This window comes from Schistocerca gregaria, chromosome 3, assembly GCF_023897955.1.
Source record: "Schistocerca gregaria isolate iqSchGreg1 chromosome 3, iqSchGreg1.2, whole genome shotgun sequence".
Taxonomy (NCBI): domain Eukaryota; kingdom Metazoa; phylum Arthropoda; class Insecta; order Orthoptera; family Acrididae; genus Schistocerca; species Schistocerca gregaria.
In genome coordinates, this window is record NC_064922.1 from 636,220,230 (window position 1) to 636,238,825 (window position 18,596).

Sequence of the window (18,596 nt, forward strand, 5' to 3'; positions counted from 1 at the left end):
ATCACCGCCTGACACCACACTTGCTACGTGGTAGCCTTTAAATCGGCCGCGGTCCGTTAGTATATGTCTGACCCGCGTGTCGCCACTATCAGTGATTGCAGACCGAGCGCCACCACACGGCAGGTCTAGAGAGTCTTCCTAGCACTCGCCCCAGTTGTACAGCCGACTTTGATAGCCATGGTTCACTGCCTACTTACGTTCTCATTTGCCGAGAAGATAGTTTAGCATAGCCTTCAGCTACGTCATTTGCTACGACCTAGCAAGGCGCCATTATCAGTTACTATTGATATTCTGAACTATGTACCGTCAAGAGCGACGCTCATCATTAATGGATTAATGTTAAGTATTCCACCCGCTATGTCCGTTGTTTCTAAATTCTAATTTCATTGTCCTGTTCCAGACCTCACGCCAGCATGCGTGAGCTAATTCGTGTGCCTTTCGGCCTCCTCTAGTAACACGGTGTTGGCTTTCCTGCCAACCACAAAATTGGCGACGAGGCGCAATCGCGTTCTTATCGATATTGTCCTGATTTACTTGTGTAATGGCTTCGCCACAATCTCCAGATGTACTGTCCTAATTTTATCGCTTACAGAATCAGCAGACGCAGGCTTTACTGGATGCCCTTGGACAGCTCGTCCAGGGTCAACGTGCGATGCAAAACGATGCAGCAACAGCCGCGTCACCGCTAACGCAGCCACAACACGCTGTTGCACCAACTTTTCGTCCTTTTGATGCTGCACTGGAAAGCTGGACGGAGTGGTCACTCCAATTTGGATTCCATCACGCCGCCTACAGAATTCAAGTTAACGAGCGGGAGCCCTTTTTGTTATCTTCAGTCGGGATGGACACGTATCGTGTGATAGTCAAATTATTTCCCCGCCCCGACGTAGCAACTCTGTCCTACGAAGAAATTTTGTCTGCATTAGATGCATATTTCAAAGAATCAGTCAATGTAATGTAAGTAGGCTGTTTAGCTTTTCTTATTGGTAACGCCACGTAGCGCTCCGTATGAAAATCACTGGTTGTGCTGTGTGCAGTCTGTGGCTGGTTTGCATTGTTGTCTGCCATTGTAGTGTTTGGCAGCTGGATGTGAACAGCGCGTAGCGTTGCGCAGTTGGAGGTGAGCCGCCAGCAGTGGTGGACGTAGGGAGAGAAATGTCGGAATTTAGAAATTTGTAGGACTGGCTGTCATGAACTACTATGTATATTATGATTTTTCAACGCTATTTAGGTAAATACATTGCTTTTCTCTATCAAAATCTTTCATTAGCTAACTATACCTATCAGTAGTTAGTTCCTTCACTAGTTTGAATCTTTTATTTAGGTGGCAGTAGTGGCGCTCGCTGTATTGCAGTAGTTCGAGTAGCGAAGATTTTTGGTGAGGTAAGTGATTTGTGAAAGGTATAGGGCCAATCTATTGTAGGGATTATTGAAAGTCAGATTGCGTTGCGCTAAAAATATTGTGTGTCAGTTTAAGCACAGCCATGTATAATGTTTCTAAGGGGACGTTTCATATGTCGACACTTAGCCGAGTATACCTCACTGGAATCTTCTGATTTTTCTTGTAGTTTGTGTAATTAGTGTAGCTTTTGTTTGTTGCTAACGCGTAATTGTAGAGAGAATCTCCTTTGCAGTTGCTGTCTTTCATTGTTGTACAGTAAAACAGTTGTGGCATGCATGTAGATTTGCAACAAGTATTTCGCAGCTGCGCTTGGAATTAACCAGATATTATTTTCAGTGCTACGTTAATGTGTTCTCTTATTTTTGCTCTTTGAATTGTGCTTTTCTGTGTTATCGTGTGAAATATTGTGACAATAATGATTTGTTGAAAACGTAACACTAGGCTCCAAAGTAAACTGAGAAATAATAGTGACGACGAGCGTAGCTTATCAGCACCGCTATGTAATGAATTAACAGACATTCAAAGTAGTAATATGGTAATAGTGCATAGGGAAATGGAGCGGGCGTCAAATAATGGTGTAAGCAGTGAAACAAGTAGTGAACAGGGAAACATTACCGATCGATCGGTCGGCAACAGCTCGCCTCAGGAATCCGAAATGACAGAACACAATATTGCAAATACTGTAGACTCAGGTTTTGGGTCCTCACCGTTTTATCAAATGAGTCAAGACACATTTTCTGCTTGTCAAAATGTGAATGATGCCGGTGAAAATGCACTGCCAAAAATCATATAGAAACAGTTTCCAGACACTAATACATTATTATTGCAATTAATGCAAGAAATGGAACAAAATCAGAGACAAACACAGCAAAAGCTTCAAAAGTTAGACACAATTGAACAAAATCAGAGACAAACACAGCAAAATCTTCAAAAGTTAGACGTAATGGAACAAAATCTGTGGAAGTTAGACCACGCTTGAACAAACACGTGAAGATTTAACTACTGAGTTACATAACATTGAATCGAAATGTCAAAAAGTCTGTAATGATGTAAAATCACAAATTCGTGAGCATTTTTAACCTATTTTTTCGCGGCATGAAAATGCATTACAGAATCACGAAGCAGCCATAAAAGAACTACAAGCTATTGTTCATGAAAATCATGAGACTTTGCAAGATAAAATTGACTCAGTTGCATTTACCGATTCGGTTACGCAACTTGCAAAAACTCAGGAAAACTTAAAGGACACAGTAGATACTCTGAAAATTGGTGTCAGAAAGACACATGGAGGAAGTTAGTTCATTATCAGAGAAAGTAGTTGAACTTTCGGATCAGCTAAATAATTTATCTACGAAGGTAGATGATAATCTGAATGACACAAAACCGGTAGTCTTTAATGACACAGAAGAGCGCGAACAAATTAGGAAATACAAACAAAATCGGAATCAAATTAATACGCAACACCAAAGAGAAATCCGGGAAGTACAAGATCAGCTGACACAGGTAACACAAGAATTACATATTTCAGGAGACACTCGCGCTCCAATACGGGAAGAGGGACATAGAATTACGGAACAGCCACAAAATAATAACACAGGGAATTTAGAAAATTATGAATGAAATTGGCAAGGTACATCGAATTTTGAGATGGAACCGCCGACACGACGTAACAATGACCGACATGCGACTCGCCGACATGATTATTTAGACTATAAGCTGTTCATTACTACACGTAAATTCTAAACATTTAAGAATTCTGGCAACGACATTCATCCACATGCATGGCTCCATCAATTCTGTCATTTTTTTCCTCCCAACTGGTCATTACAGCACAGATTAGAATTTATGGTTGGCTACTTAGAGTACGAACCAGCTGTAAGAATGCGATCAGTGATTCACGATAGCCACAGTGAAGAAGAATTTTACCATGCCTTCCTCTCAGCATACTGGTCTCAAGCTACACAAGACCGAGTAAAACATAGTATCATAATGATGAAACATTTCGAGCAATCTGAATTTTACAGTCTTGTGAAATATTTTGAAGACATTTTGCACAAGATTCAGTACTTGTCAAGCCCATACAGCCCCTCAGAACTCATCCGCAGTTGCTTAATCAAATTACCTGAACATTTACTACATATTATTTTGGCAGGACGCTGCAAAGACGACTTTGAAGCTTTTCAGGGACTCTTACAAGAATTAGAAATTGACACTGACAATCGCGGAACGCGAAAACAGGAGCACAACAATTACAGGTCACACCTCTCACAATTCCGCGATGACAGAAATAATACACGACAAGGCTATTCGTACAACGTAAATCGTGACCAAAACCGACACCACCCGTATGACAACCGTTGGCAGAGTAGTAATAATTACAGGGAAAGATCACCTCTCCGCGGTAATGACTATCACAGCGACAATCAGAGAAACAGACAATATGGGAGCCAACATAAATATTATCAAGGGAGACAGAATAACTTTAGACGCAACGGTCCAGCGCGCAGTTACTATTCAGGGAGAAATTCTCCACCACGTGACCGACAAGAAAGAAACTATGGAATCTACCGCCATGACGACAGACGATATGATCGTAACGACAGACCTGACTTGCCTCAGAACTGGCGGGATTTAAACAGGACAGGGCCCTCTCGACAAGGTGAATTTGTAGAAGTTAGGTCTCCAAATTCCAATAACGGCACCCCAACAAAGAGATAAAGGCAATGACTCACACCGCTGGCAACCACAAAACGCACTTATGATACTGACGACGCAGTTGCAGTAGCTAGTAATTACTAAAAACGGAAGACATTAGGGACATCTTACTCGAGGAACACAACGTAAAACATAATAACATTGCCTATCCTGTGATTCACATTACAGTAAATGACGTAAAAGTTACGGCAGTACTTGACTCTGGCAGTCCCATTTCAGTAATTACTGAAACGGCCTTTAGCAAATGCAACAAATCGAACGATTGCCCCACACATCCGTAACGTAAGATTAAATTACGAGGTGCAATCTTTGGAAAAAGTTTAGGTGTACGCCAACAAACCAACTTAGAATTCTTTCGCCAAAGCCACAGCTTCTCTATGAACTTTCTCATTGTTCCATTATTGTCGACGGAAATTATATTTGGAGTAGACTTTTTGAATGAATAGAAAGCCATCTTAAACTTTCACGATGCTGAAATAAGTTTAGAGAAATAAGGTAAGTCAATAGGTTTGAAAGTTGAAGTTTGGCTCTCAAACCATGACGACGAAATTAGTCGGCTTTAACTCCTGTTAGACAACAGTTCGGAATTTTCGACGGAACTTGACACTAACAATCACTCTCCAAGTACTGACAGGGATGATATCGACGGCGCATTTGATACTAATGAGTTAATTCAGAATAAAATTCAAACAATTGAGAATTGTAATGGCACAGATAGGCAAGACCTTCTTGAGATTTTACAAGTACATTCCACAGTTTTTACTCACAAAAAAGGAACAATCAAGGGATTTCAATACCAATTTCGTGTTCGTGAGCATACTAAATTTTGTGTTAGACCATACGTCATTCCGGCACATTATAGGGACTGTGTTAGAACAGAAATACAATCTATGCATGACGAGGGCATTATTGAGCCTGCAGTAAGCTCATACAACAATCCATTACATGTTGTTGAGAAGAAAAATGGATTGATCAGGCTTGTCTTAGATTCGAGACAAATTCCTGAAACAGACAGGCCGCAAATGTTGGAAGAACTTCTTCAAAATTTTAATGATGAAAATGTATTGTCGTCTATTGATCTCGGATCGAACTCATCCAGAATGTAGAAAATACACAGCTTTCCTTTGTTTCTGCGTTTGTTATCAATTTCGGACACTTCCTTTTGGTTTAAACATTTTTTTGCGGCAGCGTTCATTCGCGGGTTAAATTCCATATTAACTGAGTTCATAAAACGTCACATCACCTTATATGTGGGCGATATTCTGACAGCAGAAGCCTCATGGGAACAACATAATCACATCCTCAACAGTGTGTTACATATTTTGGCAGAATCTGGAATTAGAGTTAACTTGGAAAAGTCTGAGTTCGGTAGGACAAAGGTGAAGTTTTTGGGACATATTATTTCTTCGGAAGGCATTCAGCCGGATGCTGAAAAGTTTGAAGCAATCAGAGCCATTCCAGTTCCATCCACAAAAAAACAAGTGCGCATTTTTCTAGGCCTCGTGAATTTTTACCGTCGTTTTCTGAATATGCAAATTCTAGTTTGCACCAAAACTTTGTTCTCTCACTGGAAAAAATACTATTTGGAACTGGGACGAACAAGCACAGTTGGAATTCAATTCTTTGAAAGAATCGCTACTTAACGCGCCAATACTAGCTCATCCAGATCTGTCACAAGATTTCTGCCTTAGCACCGATTCTTCTAAAGTCGGTCTTGGTGCCCATTTATTTCAAGAAGCCATAGAAAATGACACTACTGTTCAGAAAACCTTTGTTTTTGATATCCGAGTGCTAACAAAATCTGAAAAACATTATTCCGTTACTGAATTAGAAGCTTTAGCTATCGTTTGGGCATTTAACAAATTACGTTTCTTTCTTTTTGGTAAGCACGTAAAAGTATACAGTGATCATCGTGCATTACAATTTTTATGTCTTCAAAATTAAATCATTACAGGTTAAAACGTAGGGAATTGCTTCTGCAAGAACTCCACTTCACAATAGTCTACATTCCCGGCAAGGAGAACATTGTTGCGGACGCACTGTCACGCGCACTGGCTGGGCTAGAGAAGAGTAGCACAGAAGGCAACCTCGAGAAAAATTTCAGTATTCTTTACATTCAGAAAGTCGCCTTTGAAAACTTCATCACCACACCTTTATTGGACATTGCTCATGAAGAAGATAAAGATCCGATTTGGAAAGACATCAAAAGTAAATGGCATGAAAAGACACACACGCAGATTCGGCATTATTACCTTGTTAGAAACATCATACTTTTCAAACGCTGCACTGTTGATGACAAGCTATGGGTACTTTGTATTCCACACGATTTTGTTAATAAGGTCATGTGGTACATTCATTTCAGCTACGCACATTTTGGTCCACGAAAATGTTATCATATTCTTCGAACGACTTGTTATTTTTACAATATGGAAAAGAGAATTCGAAGAGTCTTGTATATTTGTAAACTTTGTCAAAAGGCGAAACCATCTACTATCTCACATCGTGCTCGCTTGTTTCCTATAATTCCTTCTAAACTGAAAGAATTTCCTGCTGTTGGTCTCTTGGGACCACTTGTCAGAACATCGAGTGGATTTTCGTACGTTCTAGTCGCTGTTGAACTTACTTCAAAATTTGTTTCTTTCACTCCGTTACGTAAAGCCATTGGACGGTCTGTATCCAACGCCTTTGTTAAAAATTTCTTACGTGAAGTTGGACACTTTAGTAAAGTTATTTCAGATAACGGACCGCAATTCAGATGTGCTGTTTGGTCACGCATGCTTCGGAACCATAAAATCAAACCTGTTTTTTTTGTTTTTTTTTTTTTTTTCATTGTACTCACCACATTGTAACCAGTCTGAACGGATTATGAAAGAAACCAATAAGCTTTGCAGACTTTATTGTCACAGAAAGCATCAGTATTGTCACAGATATTTACACTGATTTCAAAATGTGCTGAATGAAATGCCTCATGACTCCACTGCTTTACCACCTGTTCTTGAACTGAAGAATGAAGAACTACCGAACAGAATCAGAGAGCTATTACCTTTTCCGAATACACATAAACTTCAACACAAAGACGTAATTGATTTGGCTATTAAAAATCTAAAATCTGCAGCAGACAAAAGGAGAAAACTACACGATAAAGCAAATGCAAAGAAATTATGTATTGGTCAGAAAGTTCTCATTAAAGCTCATTCATTGTCACATAAGAAGAAACACTTGAGTCACAAATACTTTCTAGTTTACAATGGACCTTACAGAATCCGACGTATACCACACGATAATTGCGTTGAAGTTGAAACTCTGCGTACTGGGAAGAGTGAAGGATTGCACCACATTTCACATTTAAAACCGTTTATTGAAAGATAATCTGCTTTTTAACTTGTTCTTTGCCATAACATTTTTCACTTCACATTTCTGCTTTGTCAGACTTAGAAACTGTTTCTATGCAACAATGTTTGAAGTTAAATATCCAATCAAGAACCAGGAGAACTTATTTGAACAGAAATTATGAATGCATTGTTATAGTGAACAGACGTCACACTGTTATTGTGTGTGTACATTCTTGCTTGTTAGTTGTACGATTACGTAACGACTATAAGACTTACTTACTTAGAACAAATACTGGTTCTGCCAATTAGATTTTAATGCAACATTTTGGTTTACATTCTGAGAGATACCAGATGACACAGTGGTTAGTTTATGTGACAGCTACACCATTTTATCACGACGCTACTAATGAGTGACAATTTATAGTGTTGCTTTTGCGATGTTTCTGTTTTATGTCTGCACAGTTTTATGTATTGTTCTGGAAAGTAAAACATGTTTCAGTAATAACTTTTGTGGTATAGCTACAGTGAGACAGCCTTTTCCGTAGCACAACAATACGTTACCTTATAGTACTTTCTTGATCACGGTAAGGTACGTAATAACTACGATATCTATACGCAAAGCATTTCACTTTCGTTTACGATGAGATAAGTACATTGACTTCAGCAGAACTTTGCTTACAGTGGACGGTGACTACGACACTTCCACAGAATTATCTCACAGCAAGACGCACATTTACCGATACAGGACATGCATTTGAGTGATTAATTTTGTACATAAACCATTTATTTTTCAAGATTTTTCAATTAGAAAAGAAAGTTTTCCATGATACATTTCATTCCATGGCTGTAATGTGTAACACAAGAGGGTATAATTACATTAGTCCTCAGGGGGGTGCACACTTACTTTGTGTACCATGTGTTTGGCAAGCAAAAGGAGCCCTAGCTAATATGGTGTTTTCTTATACAACATTACACATCGGTACCATATTTCTCTAACACATAAATTACACAGCTATCTGATCATCTAACTAGGCGAGACAAACATTTATTACACTACGTCAGTGACAGATGTTTACGTAATTACACAGTTGGATAACTTCACACTTATGAAATTGTATTTTGTCTGAACTTCGTGAAACACGTAATGTGTCGAGGGCACCCAGCTGTGCGACAGTCGCCTGGAAAAAAGCCATTAGTGTGTGCCTTTCAGAGGCACAGGTGGAAAAAAAAAGAGTCCATTATCCTCGCTATTGACATTTCATTGTCGAAAGCATCGCAAATACGACACGCTCAAAATTGAAAGCATATGATTTCACTTTGGAGCTCTTAATTTATGATATTTACTAAAATACCTAATGAAATTATGAGAAACGTTTTTATATTTATTGTCTTTATTTGAGAGATTGCTCAATTTGTTTAATATCTAGTTTCTAGCTGCCTTCCAGCATTGGTTAAAATAAAATTTTATAGATGTACTAATATAAATATTTTATGCCTACAGACCCAGTAAAGAATAACTTTGTGATGTACTTAAAAAAAAAAAAAAACAAGGAGCACAAAGAGACATTTCCCTTCACAGGAATTGCATACAGAATTTTCTTTTCAAGTACTTGGTAATTTCTTTTGTAGAATAAATTGTGATGCATCACTCTAGGGTTAAGATGTGACATAGGTATTGGACATGGCCATCTTTAGTGTAATATTTTTTCTGCTTCAGCTTTGTATGTTTAGATATAAGTTATTGCATTTGCTGCTGCTGATTGCCAGGCATAGTGCTACTAAGTTTCACTTTGTATTACTGTGTTAAGCTAGTTTTACTACTGATTTACTTTCCTTGTATGCTGCGCATTGCCTTATTTTAGTTGTAATATTGCATTTGCTTTCCTAATTTATGCTGTTTGAATTGCCAATTTGCATTTTTTATCATTGCTGTTTGTGTTAATTGTTTCGCGCTGCTGCATTACCTCACCCCTTCGTTTAGCATCTGAGCTCACTAGATTTAAGTTAGCTTAAGAGTGAGTGGACTATATAAGAGAATGAGTTCCAATGCATTGGAAAAAATGCATTGAGAAGATATACGAAAAAAGTACAGAAAGCAGGTATAGGTAAGATTTTCTTGGAAATAAATGATGAGGTAAGATACTGAAAAATAAATGATGAGGTAAGAAATATGTGAACATATAAATACAGAAAGCATGCTTGGATAGGATTTTTTTTTTGTTTGAAACAAATATTGAATTAAGCAAAAGATCTATGGAATGAAGTTTTGGGTTGGACTGCATTACCAAATGTTACACTGAAAACAAATCCTGTCCTATATTTTTGTGTTATTACACTATGTGAATTTGTGTTTTTCCTGTCTGTATGTGTTTAGCTAATAAGATTTATGTTGCAGAATTTTTCTGATAATATGTTATTTACCTTGTAAAGATGCTTAGACATTATTTATTCTGTTTCGTTTTAATGTTCATGTGTGAAGTTGATGATTCAAAAGTCATTCTGATCTTTTATATGTGTACTTATGTCATAATTCTTGTAACACTGATGTATATGTTTATTTCTATTCTTTTGTAAAGCCCGTATTACTACAAATGTTATTTCTACTATTATGTTCTTTAATGATGTATTTTGTACCTCTCTTATTGTGTTTTTATATTATAAGATTGTAAGTGACACCAGTTCACCAAATTAAGTAACTTGTAAGTTACATTTCACTGCACACGTTTCTGTTGGTCATAGTATATGGACAATAGGTGAGAAGTAATGACTGAAAGTGTTTGCACGTGTGTTAATAATTCAGCAAGGGACTGATTAACAGCATTTCTGGTTCTAAGGACAATTCCAAAAACTTTGTGGGTGCACAAGTGGTGGTTTATGGACTTGCTATATTCTCTGCAAGATTCTTCGATGGTGATTGTGCACCTGCACAGTCGCAACAGATGGCTGCTAGCCGTCTCTACAATGACTACAGTGGGTCTGCATCTTTGATGGCCCACGAATACCATTATTTCTACAAGGGCTGCACTGGGTCTGCAGCTCTGGTGGCCCTGCCAATACCATAATCTCTACTAGTACTACAATGGGTCTGCTCTGTTGTGACCTAACTACCAATATTCTTCAAAACTTCGACTGACTCTGTTGTGGGTTTGCTCTGTTGTGGCCGATTACCTGTTTGCATGTCAAGAGTCAGCACTGTCTTTCCGTTGGAAGGACAACACTACTTCTTCAAGACTGCATGGAAATCCACTACTTCCGCGTGCATTTTCTTTTACTGCTCAGACTCTGAGGAAAACACTGCAATTTTACTGTAATGAATCATCTGGACTGTCTTTATGGACAGTGAGAAAATTTTTTATTTCAACCAACATTGTATCAATACCTATGTGCACTTTATATCTTTGTTATTGTAATTACGAAAAAAATTATCAAATCATTATTGGACACTGCCCTAAACTACTTGTAATTTTTTTTGTGGGGAGCATGGGGACTATGTAAGTAGGCTGTTTAGGTTTTCTTATTGGTAACGCCACGTAGCGCTCCGTATGAAAATCACTGGCTGTGCTGTGTGCAGTCTGTGGCTGGTTTGCATTGTTGTCTGACATTGTAGTGTTTGGCAGCTGGTTGTGAACAGCGAGTAACAATGCGCAGTTGGAGGTGGGCCGCCAGCAGTGGTGGATGTGGGGAGAGAAATGACGGAGTTTTGAAATTTGTAAGACTGGATGTCATGAACTGCTATGAATATTAAGATTTTTCAACACTATTAAGGTAAATACATTGTTTTTTCTCTATCAAAATCTTTCATTTGCTAACTATGTCTATCAGTAGTTAGTGCCTTGAGTAGTTTGAATCTTTTATTTAGTTGGCGGTAGTGGTGCTCGCTGTATTGCAGTAGTTAGAGTAGCGAAGATTTTTGGTGAGGTAAGTGATCTGTGAAAGGTACAGGTTAATGTTAGTCAGGGCCATTCTTTTGTAGGGATTTTTGAAAGTCAGATTGCGTTGCGCTAAAAATATTGTGTGTCACTTTAAGCACAGTCATGTATAATTTTCCTAAGGGGACGTTTCAGCGGTTGCGAAATGGTATACCTTCTTTCGTACAAAACGTACGGTAGGTCAGACTAATCGGAAGTGGGTTACAATATTGCAAGGCATTACTAGTGATTGTGCTTTTGAGTATCAATGTGGACTTCCTTATTCAGATACTATGGTACGTGGTGCAATTGCACATAACGTTTCTGATGTTCGTATAAGGTAACAGATTTTGAATCTGGTAAATCCCTCCGTTCAACATGTGATAGGCATATCGGATCGGCAGGACACACTTGACTTTGCTCAGGAATCATTTGGAAATTCGCCAGCAGTGTGTCAGGTTAACCGGCCCTCCTGGCGAGGTGCACGGAGCAGTAAAGGGCCCTCGCGGTCGGCGGCGCCGCTGCCGCCAGGCTCTCAGCCACGTGTGCCGTGCCGGCAAGCAAATGCAGTGATCAAATTATGCCCGCGGTGTGCTACTAAACGTTAGCGTGAGAATTGCCCGTCACGTCAAGCTATTTGCTTTTATTGTAATAAAAAAGGACATGTTCAGAGTGTTTGCCAAAAAAGCTCAGATCGGAAGCTCAAATCCGTTCCAGGCCCTGCGCTTCGCGCCGGAATCGGAATCGAACCGAGGATACTCAGGCTTGCGAAACTTCGCCCATGGAAACTCATATAGTTCATTCCACTCCGCCCAGTGCCACCCTCTCTAGCAGTGACTGTGTTCGTCCCAAAAATAGTGTGCGTCGACATCGCCGGAACTCCCGTCAGGTCACAAGTGATTATGTACCAGTGTCAGTTCACGTTGCACGAGACAGTCGCTGTTGTCGTCAGCGGGACAATAAACTTTTTGTAGACTTGGACTTTAACGGCAAAGTGATACCATTCCAGCTCGATACAGGAGCTGCAGTTTCATTGATCAATCACGACACTTACAAACTGCTGCGCACACATCCGTTGCGTGCCACAAATGTTAACTAGCTATTCAGGCCAACAGATCCCTGTGTTACGACAGTGCAGCCTTCTTGCAACATACAAAGGACAAACAAAACTTGTGTCATTTTACGTCCTTCGTTCTTCTTCTGCAGTGAACTTGTGTGGATTTGATTTATTTCTGTTGTTTAACTTGTCTATAATAAATCAGGTCCTATCAGTGAACCAGACAGTGCCTTCAGACAGTGTTTCTCGTCTATGTGAAGAATTTGCAGACATTTTTGCACCGGGCCTCGGTTGCGCTAAGAACTATAAAGCACATTTGGAACTGAAAGTAAACGCGCAACAGAAATTTTTCAGAGGGCGCAATGTTCCCCACGCATTGCGTGATGAGGTCGCAAAAACATTACACGATTTGGAATCACAAGGTGTAATTGAACGTGTGCAGGATTCTCTCTGGGCATCACTGTTAGTAATTTTGCCAAAACCTTACAGAAAGTTGAGACTTTGTGTGTACTTCAAGGCGACAGTGAATCCACAACTAATGGTTGCCACTTTTCCTTTACCCCGCCCGGAAGATGTTTTTGACAATCTGTGCCCGGGTAAATATTTTTCGAAGTTGGACCTCGATGATGCGTACTTGCAAATACTGGTGGAAAAATAATCCCAGCGCGTTTTGGTGGTTAACACGCATCTTGGTTTGTATCGATTCAAACGACTGCCATTCGGGTGTGCATCCGCCCCTGCACTGTTTCAGCAATATCTACAAACTGCTTGTGCGTCGGTCCCTACTGCAGCAAATTATCTGGACGATATTGTGATCTCCGGAAAGACGGAAGAAGAACATTTGGCCAATCTCAGAATATTATTTCAGGTCTTGCGACAAAATGTTCTTCGCTTGCGGAAGGACAAATGTGTGTTTTTTTCCATACCTGGGACATGTACTCAATGCCCAAGGCATAGATCGAAGTCCCACGCACCTTCGTGCCTTACAAGACTTGCCTTCGCCGCAGAATTTGAAGCAGCTACAGAGTGTGCTGGGAAAAATAAATTACTACCGCCGCTATGTGCCGCGTGCCTCTTCCATTTCAGCTCCGCTTCATCGCTTACGCCGTAAGGGTGTTCCTTTCGTCTGGACGACGGAATGCGAACGCGTCTTTTGCCAGTTGAAATCGGCGTTGCTTTCCAATACTTGCCTTACGCCATTCGATCCCCAGAAGCACCTCTTGTTGATGGTGGATCCATCGGATTTCGGTATCGGTGCTGTGCTTGCGCACAAAGATGGATCGCACGATCGCCCTATTGCCTTTGCGTCCAAATTGCTCTCGTCTGCGCAAAGAAATTATTCACAGATCGAGAAAGAAGCATTGGCTCTCGTATTAGGTGTTACAAAGTTTCATGATTTCTTGTATGGTCGTTACATTACCATAATCACAGACCACAAACCTTTGACATCGCTTTTTCATCCGACCAAACCTGTACCTCCACGTACAGCGCAGAAATTCATTAGCTGGGCTACTTTCCTCTCGCAGTACCGCTACGATATCTTATATCGGTAAACTGCTAAGCACGGAAACGCCGATGCGTTGTCCCGATTACCTGTTGCTGAGGATAGGGCATTCGATTCCTTCGAAATTGCTTGCATGTTCATTGATGCGGAAACCGATGACGTGGTACAAATCGTTTCCGATTGATTATCTTCGTGTAGCTACAGCCACAGCTGCCGACCCTGTCCTTGCTCCCATTCTGCGTTTTGTTGTTACGCAATGGCCCTTGCGTCACGGATCGGGGACCCGTTGGTTCGCCGATTTTTTGCTCACAAGGAGATTTTTTGTACGACGTGGTGTTTTGCTGTTGCTTACTGATAATGGTCAGTTCAGGGTCGTGGTACCACGTTCGTTACAGTCCTCTGTCTTACAGCTTCCCCACCAAGGAGATTGGGGTATAGTGAGAACGAAACAACTTGCTCGTCAGCACTGTACTTGGTTCGAAGTCGATGCCGGGATTACGAATATGTGCTCTTCTTGCATGGTGTGTGCCGAACAACAATCAGCACCACCGCGGAAATTCTTTGCATGGCCAAAAGCCACTTCCCCTTGGCAACGCTTACACATCGATTTTGCTGGTCCATTCTAGAATGCTTGATGGTTGTTTGTGGTAGATTCATTCAGTAATTTTCCTTTTGTTGTCCGGAGGTCTTCCACGGCGTCATCTGCCACCATCCAAGCGTTATCAGCTATCATTTGCATTGAAGGTCTTCCACAGACTATTAATCCCGACAATGGCCCACAATTCCTGTCCGCACTATTTCAGTCATTCTGAAAGGCCAATGGTATTCAACATCTGACGTCCGCGCCGTTTTCGCCACAGTCAAATGGTGCCACTGAACGATTGTTCAGGACTTTCACGTCACAGATGTTGAAGTTAAAAGAGTCGCATTCTCGGGAGGACGCGTTATTGCTCTTTTTGTCCTCGTATCGCTCTGAGCCCCGAGATGGTCGTTCGCCGGCTGAGTGGCTCCACGGTCGCCCTCATCGAACCTTGATGTCTTTGTTACATCCGCCGCATCAGGTTCCTGTGCAGCGGCAGACACCTGCTTTTGCTCAAGGCGACGATGTCTACTATCGCCACTACCGAGGTTCACGGCGTTGGCACGAATGGCGCATTCTTCGCTGCCTTGGACGCGCTATGTATCTGGTTTTGGGGGCCTCTGGTGAGGTGCGTCGGCATCTCAATCAGCTGCGCCTCTCTCGTCGCACGGGATCTGCCGCTCTCCGTCTGCTTTCAGCGACGGTGCCGTCCGGTCAGCGCCCCCGTGACCCACCTACTGGCTCGCCTCAGCCCCAGGTGTTACCGACGCTGCCTTCCATTTTGCCCCGTGGCGACGCGCCGCCGCCACCGCCTGTTCTCCTGCCGGCGACGCCCACAATGGACGCGTCGCTGCAACCGCCGGGCGCCTCCCTGGGTCACGCGCCGCCGATCGCTTCCCGTGACCAGTTGTCCTCCGACATGGAACACTTGCCCCCTCCGGACCATATGTCGTCTTCGGCCGTCGGGTGCCCCGGCCCGATGGAGGTCGACCCTTCGGCCCCTCCTGTCTCTCTACGGGCGCATACACCGCACGTTGGCGTGCACCCTGGAGCAGGTTTTCAGTCGTTTCCTAGCTCCCCGCGGTCCGAATGGCAGGGTGTGGGTGGCACAGACTCGCCCGTTGATAGGCTCCCCACCTCGTCGCATACGTCAACATGGGGTCCTCCCCATGGCGGGCGGAAGCCTTATGCCACAACCGTACGCCGATTTGCGGGGAAGGAATGTGGTATCACCACCAGACACCACACTTGCTAGGTGGTAGCCTTTAAATCGGCCGCGGTCTGTTAGTATACGTTGAACCCGCGTGTCGCCACTATCAGTGATTGCAGACCTAGCGCCGCCACACGGCAGGTCTAGAGAGTCTTCCTAGCACTCGCCCCAGTTGTACAGCCGACTTTGATGGCGATGGTTCACTGCCTAATTACGTTCTCATTTGCCGAGAAGATAGTTTAGCACAGCCTTCAGCTACGTCATTTGCTACGACCTAGCAAGGCGCCATTATTAGTTACTATTTATATTCTGAACTATGTACCGTCAAGAGCGACGTTCATCATTAATGGATTAATGTTAAGTATTCAACCAGCTACGTCCGTTGTTTCATAGTCCTGTTCCAGACCTCAAGCCGGCGTGAGCTAAATCGCGTGCCTGTCTGCCTCCTCTAGTATCACGGTGTTGGCTCTCCTGCCAACCACAAAAAAGTTATGGAATTCTGCGACTTATGCATCAAAGTAACCCATAACGGACGGGGCAAAGAGGACTTCAAAGGAGACCATCAGTGGCAAAGGGGTACCAGTTCCCAACATTAGCCTTAATTTTAGAAATATTTATGTGAAAGTAAGTATGGGGCACAGCATTGTATTGTAGTGAAAGATGGACTGTAAGGACAGCGGTCCGGCGGAGAATCTAAGTATTTGAGATGTAGTGCTAAAGACGAATGTCGAAAATGGGGTTGATGGATAAGTAAGCAGTGACATCGTTCTACGCAATATCGGCGAGGAAAGAAAGACCGGATAAAAGGTCATCTATTAAGATATCACGGCATAACTTCCGTGGTGCCAGACGCAGTTGCAGAGAATTAAGACTGTAGAGGAAGACAGAGATTGGAATATATCCAGCAAATATTTGAGGTCGTAGGTTGCAAGAGGTACTCTGAGTTCAAGAAGTTGGCACAGGAGAGGAACTCTTGGTGGGCCTCATCAAAGCAGTCAGAAGACTGGTGACTCAGAAACAAAACTACGATTAAGTAACAATAGTTACAGGTTCTGTTCGGATCAGTGTGGTGATTTATGTTGGAGATATCCCCGGGGGGGGGGGGGGGGGGGGCGGACCATTGCCCGTGACAGAGGCGGCAGGAGCTCAGAGCTTGCAGGGCTGTGTGGTGTGCCATGGAGGCACCATTCATAAGCGAAATTCTATCATCGTGGGAATAGATAACTGGGAAGATATGTGTATAACACAGACCTTACCAGTTACAACGCAATAGTAATCATTTCACAAAAAATGTCCTGGCGAAGGCGGTGTCTAAAACCTGGTAATTAAGGAAGCCACGACTGGGTTACGATTGTGGGCGGGGCCTGAATCAATTACTATAGGTTTGGTTTGCAATTTCGCTCATTCATTTTAATAAATAATTTTTGAAAGCAAGCCAATGTGGTCGCAGTCAGACTTTTAAGGCACGTTACCATAATTACGGCTGAATGCATTTAACGCCCAAAATGGCAATAATTAAAAATTTTAACTAAAATACAAAAATAGAGACAGCAAGTACACTCCTGGAAATGGATAAAAGAACACATTGACACCGGTGTGTCAGACCCACCATACTTGCTCCGGACACTGCGAGAGGGCTGTACAAGCAATGATCCCACGCACGGCACAGCGGACACACCAGGAACCGCGGTGTTGGCCGTCGAATGGCGCTAGCTGCGCAGCATTTGTGCACCGCCGCCGTCAGTGTCAGCCAGTTTGCCGTGGCATACGGAGCTCCATCGAAGTCTTTAACACTGGTAGCATGCCGCGACAGCGTGGACGTGAACCGTATGTGCAGTTGACGGACTTTCAGGGAGGGCGTATAGTGGGCAGGCGGGAGGCCGGGTGGACGTACCGCCGAATTGCTCAACACGTGGGGCGTGAGGTCTCCACAGTACATCGATGTTGTCGCCAGTGGTCGGCGGAAGGTGCACGTGCCCGTCGACCTGGGACCGGACCGCAGCGACGCACGGATGCACGCCAAGACCGTAGGATCCTACGCAGTGTCGTAGGGGACCGCACCGCCACTTCCCAGCAAATTAGGGACACTGTTGCTCCTGGGGTATCGGCGAGGACCATTCGCAACCGTCTCCATGAAGCTGGGCTACGGTCCCGCACACCGTTAGGCCGTCTTCCGCTCACGCCCCAACATCGTGCAGCCCGCCTCCAGTGGTGTCGCGACGGGCTTGAATGGAGGGACGAATGGAGACGTGTCGTCTTCAGTGATGAGAGTCGCTTCTGCCTTGGTGCGATCTCCTACACTGGCCGTACACTTCTGGTGATCGTCGAGGGGACACTGAATAGTGCACGGTACATCCAAACCGTCATCGAATCTATCGTTCTACCATTACTAGACCGGCAAGGGAACTTGCTGTTCCAACAGGACAATGCACGTCCGCATGTATCCCGTACCACCCAACGTGCTCTAGAAGGTGTAAGACAACTACGTTGGACAGCAAGATCTCCGGATCTGTCCCCCATTGAGCATGTTTGGGACTGGATGAAGCGTCGTCTCACGCGGTCTGCACGTCCAGCACGAACGCTGGTCCAACTGAGGCGCCAGGTGGAAATGGCATGGCAAGCCGTTCCACAGGACTACATCCATCATCTCTACGATCGTCTCCATGGGAGAATAGCAGCCTTCATTGCTGCGAAAGGTGGATATACACTGTACTGGTGCCGACATTGTGCATGCTCTGTTGCCTGTGTCTATGTGCCTGTGGTTCTGTCAGTGTAATCATGTGATGTATCTGAACCCAGGAATGTGTCAATAAAGTTTCCCCTTCCTGGGACAATGAATTCACGGTGTTCTTATTTCAATTTCCAGGAGTGTAATTTTTGAGAACACG